The following is a 5,938-nucleotide window of genomic DNA, read 5'->3' on the forward strand; positions in this document are numbered from 1 at the left end:
TTGACTCTATTATGAGAACAAATTATGATGTTGACACTTCATCTCTTGATAATACTTGATGCACACTTTCTGCGCCTAGCTGAAAGGCGTTAAAGAAAAGCGCTTATGGGAGACAACCCATGTTTTTACCTACAGTACTTTGTTTTTATTTTGTGTCTTGGAAGTTGTTTACTACTGTAGCAACCTCTCCTTATCTTAGTTTTGTGTTTTGTTGTGCCAAGTTAAGCCGTTGATGGAAAAGTAAGTACTAGATTTGGATTACTGCACAGTTCCAGATTTCTTTGCTGTCACGAATCTGGGTCCACCTCCCTGTAGGTAACTCAGAAAATTAAGCCAATTTACGTGCATGATCCTCAGATATGTATGCAACTTTCATTCAATTTGAGCATTTTCATTTGAGCAAGTCTGGTGCCATTTTAAAATTCGTCAATACGAACTGTTCTGTTTTGACAGATTCTGCCTTTTATTTCGCATTGCCTCTTTCGCTATGTTGGATGAATTTCTTTGATCCACTAATGTCCAGTAGCATTATGAAATGTCCAGAAGTGTTAAAGAATGATCGTGTCACCTCTGAATATGTCAATTTATAATGTGCACTAACCCTCTAATGAGTTGTTTCGAGTTTGGTGTGGAGGAAGTTTTCAAGGATCAAGAGAGGAGTATGATGCAACATGATCAAGGAGAGTGAAAGCTCTAAGCTTGGGGATGCACCCGGTGGTTCACCCCTGCATATATCAAGAAGACTCAAGCGTCTAAGCTTGGGGATGCCCAAGGCATCCCCTTCTTCATCGACAACATTATCAGGTTCCTCCCCTGAAACTATATTTTTATTCCATCACATCTTATGTGCTTTTTCTTGGAGCGTCGGTTTGTTTTTGTTTTTTGTTTTGTTTGAATAAAATGGATCCTAGCATTCACTTTATGGGAGAGAGACACGCTCCGCTGTAGCATATGGACAAGTATGTCCTTGGTTTCTACTCATAGTATTCATGGCGAAGTTTCTCCTTCGTTAAATTGTTATATGGTTGGAATTGGAAAATGATACATGTAGTAATTGCTATAAATGTCTTGGGTAATGTGATACTTGGCAATTGTTGTGCTCATGTTTAAGCTCTTGCATCATATGCTTTGCACCCATTAATGAAGAAATACATAGAGCATGCTAAAATTTGGTTTGCATATTTGGTTTCTCTAAGGTCTAGATAATTTCTAGTATTGAGTTTGAACAACAAGGAAGACGGTGTAGAGTCTTATAATGTTTTCAATATGTCTTTTATGTGAGTTTTGCTGCACCGGTTCATCCTTGTGTTTGTTTCAAATAAGCCTTGCCAGCCTAAACCTTGTATCGAGAGGGAATACTTCTCATGCATCCAAAATACTTGAGCCAACCACTATGCCATTTGTGTCCACTATACCTACCTATACTACATGGTATTTTCCAGCCATTCCAAAGTAAATTGCTTGAGTGCTACCTTTAAAATTCCATCATTCACCTTTGCAATATATAGCTCATGGGACAAATAGCTTAAAAACTATTGTGGTATTGAATATGTAATTATGCACTTTATCTCTTATTAAGTTGCTTGTTGTGCGATAACCATGTTTACTGGGGAACGCCATCAACTCATTGTTGAATTTCATGTGAGTTGCTATGCATGTTTGTCTTGTCTGAAGTAAGGGCGATCTACTCTGAGTTGAATGGTTTGAGCATGCATATTGTGAGAGAAGAACATTGGGCCGCTAACCGAAGCCATGTTCCATGGTGGAAGTTTCAGTTTTGGACAAACATCCTCAAATCTCTAATGAGAAAAGAATTAATTGTTGTTGAATGCTTTAAGCATTAAAAGAGGAGTCCATTATCTGTTGTCTATGTTGTCCCGGTATGGATGTCTAAGTTGAGAATAATCAAAAGCGAGAAATCCAAATGCGAGCTTTCTCCTTAGACCTTTGTACAAAGTGCAGAGAGGTACCCCTTTGTGATACTTGGTTAAAGCATATGTATTGCGGTGATAATCCAGGTAGTCCAAGCTAATTAGGACAAGGTGCGGGCACTATTAGTACACTATGCATGAGGCTTGCAACTTATAAGATATAATTTACATGATGCATATGCTTTATTACTACCGTTGACAAAATTGTTTCATGTTTTCAAAATCAAAGCTCTAGCACAAATATAGCAATCGATGCTTTTCCTCTATGAGGACCATTCTTTTACTTTCAATGTTGAGTCAGTTCACCTATTTCTCTCCACCTCAAGAAGCAAACACTTGTGTGAACTGTGCATTGATTCCTACATACTTGCTTATTGCACTTATTATATTACTCTATGTTGACAATATCCATGAGATATACATGTTACAAGTTGAAAGCAACCGCTGAAACTTAATCTTCTTTTGTGTTGCTTCAATGCCTTTACTTTGAATTATTGCTTTATGAGTTAACTTTTATGCAAGACTTATTGATGCTTGTCTTGAAGTGCTATTCATGAAAAGTCTTTGCTATATGATTCACTTGTTTACTCATGTCATACACATTGTTTTGATCGCTGCATTCACTACATAAGCTTTACAAATAGTATGATCAAGATTATGATGGCATGTCACTCCGAAATTATCTCGTGTTATCGTTGTACCTGCTCTTGACGTGCTTAACTAAGCTTGGGGATGCTGATACGTCTCCGACGTATCGATAATTTCTTATGTTCCATGCCACATTATTGATGTTATCTACATGTTTTATGCACACTTTATGTCATATTCGTGCATTTTCTGGAACTAACCTATTAACAAGATGCCGAAGTGCCGATTCTTTGTTTTGCTGTTTTTGGTTTCAGAAATCCTAGTAAGGAAATATTCTCGGAATTGGACGAAATCAAAGCCCAGGGGCCTATTTTTCCACGGAGCTTCCAAGACCGAAGAACACACGAAGTGGGGCCACAAGGTGGCGACACCACGTGGCGGCGCGGCCTAGGGGGCCCGCGCCGCCCTATGGTGTGGCCCCCTCGTCCCGGCCCCGACTCGCCCTTCCGCCTACAAATAGCCTCCGTGACGAAAACCCCAGCATCGAGAACCACGATACGGAAAACCTTCCAGAGACGCCGCCGCCGCCGATCCCATCTCGGGGATCCAGAGATCGCGTCCTGCATCCTGCCTGAGAGGGGATTCATCTCCCGGAGGTCTCTACGCCGCCATGGTGGCCTACGGTGTGATGTGTGAGTAGTCTACCCCTGGTCTATGGGTCCATAGCAGTAGCTAGATGGTTGTCTTCTCCCCATTGTGCTATCCTTGTCGGATCTTGTGAGCTGCCTAACTGGATCAAGATCATCTATCTCGTAATTCTATATGTTGCGTTTGTTGGGATCCGATGAATAGAGAATACTTGTTATGTTGATTATCAAAGTTATGCTTATGTGTTGTTTATGATCTTGCATGCTCTCCGTTACTAGTAGATGCTCTGGCCAAGTAGATGCTTGTAACTCCAAGAGGGAGTACTTATGCTCGATAGTGGGTTCATGCCTGCATTGACACCTGGGACAAAGGATGAAAGTTCTAAGGTTGTGTTGTGCTGTTGCCACTAGGGATAAAACATTGATGCTATGTCTAAGGATGTAGTTGTTGATTACATTACGCACCATACTTAATGCAATTGTCTGTTGCTTTGCAACTTAATACTGGAAGGGGTTCGGATGATAACCTGAAGGTGGACTTTTTAGGCATAGATGCAGTTGGATGGCGGTCTATGTACTTTGTCGTAATGCCCAATTAAATCTCACTATACTCATCATGATATGTATATGCATTGTCATGCTCTCTTTATTTGTCAATTGCCCAACTGTAATTTGTTCACCCAACATGCTGTTCGTCTTATGGGAGAGACACCTCTAGTGAACTGTGGACCCCGGTCCAATTCTCTTTACTGAAATACAATCTACTGCAATTGTTCTTTACTGTTCTTCGCAAACAATCATCTTCCACACAATACGGTTAACTCTTTGTTACAGCAAGCCGGTGAGATTGACAACCTCACTGTTTCGTTGGGGCAAAGTACTTTGGTTGTGTTGTGCAGGTTCCACGTTGGCGCCGGAATCCCTGGTGTTGCGCCGCACTACATCTCGCCGCCATCAACCTTCAACGTGCTTCTTGGCTCCTCCTGGTTCGATAAACCTTGGTTTCTTTCTGAGGGAAAACTTGCTGCTGTGCGCATCATACCTTCCTCTTGGGGTTGCCCAACGAACGTGTGAAATACACGCCATCACCAGCCATGTTTGCTTTTCCAGTTCTGAGCCAACTGCAGGAGCTGTGCTCTGGAGGTTCGTCGGGGTGGCATATTTAGCTAGCCACGTCTGCTTCTCAAGATCTGTTGCTGACGTTCCTCCTGCTTTCCCAGAAGTCCCTGATGTTGCGGCCTGGTTTGTGAGTGCCCAGTTACCGCAGTCTGGCACATATGTGCACATGTACCCGTGAGGGATCTCCTTAGGCGCCTCCTGCAAGAACTGGCAGTCACTAGGGTCACCACCGATCTTATAGACGACGAATGCCGGTGATTTCGGCACTTCTGGTGCTACCAACACAAATGGCAGCGGTGGACGGGACTGGAGTGGCATCTCTCCCTGGTATGTCCCGAGAGCTGGTCCTGACGGAGAGTATTGGCGACTCATGATTTCCTGGATCACTCGCAGAGCAACACGCTCCAAAGTGTTCACCAGGTTCTCAGAGTGGCGGTGCAGCGAGTGGGCCACCATGTAGTTGATCTCCTGACGTAGGGACCTGGTGCGTTCTTCTGACGGGGCAGAGAGGTCTATCCCATCGAGTGCACCATTAGGCGAGAACCCCTTCCACCTGATGCCATGTGAACGGGTCCTGTGAAAAGAGCCGATGAGGTCGGCTTCGAGGATTGCTTTGACCTCGTCATACTTCTTCTTGAGCTCATCGGTCAGATCCTCGTACGTGACTGGAGTGCCGTCTGCCATCTCAGATGTAGATGGCGATGTGGTTGATGAAGAAGCTTGTCCCACCGAGCGTGCCAGAATGTGTTGCGGTTAAAACCCACCGGCGAGCAGCGACGGGCAACACAGTAGAGCCGGGAACAACTTAGGGCTGCGGCTGGCCCTGGTCCCTCCGAGCGACGGCCCGCAAAGCCTCTGGTACACACGTCCGATGCTGATGCAAGGGCGTGCCACCTGACCTATACCTGGTCAGGAAGGTGATGGAGATGCCTCGCTTAGTTTCCTGCATGGCATACACGTAAACATTAAATACGAGCCTCGATCGGCTCTCAGGTTATCCTGTGGATCGGCTCAAGGAGCCGATCCACCCATGATTCGTACGAGGTGCACGAATATATGGTGGTCCTGCTTGATCAAGATAAAGCTAATACGATCTACGACGATTTAGGGTTTTCACCGCATAATAGGATCATCCTACTCACGATTGGGCCTCGCGGCCACGCACGGTGATCGTAAGCCGATCCTAGACAAGGCCTAAAAACCAACACGAGGTTGATCCCCGGAACATCCTGTCTAGGACTAGTAAACGACACCCTACGTGCCGCTGGATCCTCCAACCCTTTGTAAGGCCTAACTATTGCAGATATTAAACTAATCCTTGAAGAACAAGGAGCAACCGTAACGGATCGGATCTACTAAGTAAAGATCAAGCGGGGTGCCGCCCCCACACCTAAGATAGGTGTGAGGGCGGCTAGATATGCAAGGGTTGCACTACGATAGCATATGATACGAAGAACAATGCTAACCCTAACATATCTAAGATAACTACGTTGCTCGCCATCAAAAAGGCTTCAGTACGAGCAACGCATGAACAACATAAAGCTTGTGCTGCCTAGATCGCAAGATGCGATCTAGGCAGCATGATGCTTACCGGTAGAAACCCTCGAGACGAAGGAGTTGGCGATGCGCCGAGATTGATTTGTGGTTGAACGT

Source organism: Lolium perenne, chromosome 4, assembly GCF_019359855.2.
Source record: "Lolium perenne isolate Kyuss_39 chromosome 4, Kyuss_2.0, whole genome shotgun sequence".
Classification (NCBI taxonomy): Eukaryota; Viridiplantae; Streptophyta; class Magnoliopsida; order Poales; family Poaceae; genus Lolium; species Lolium perenne.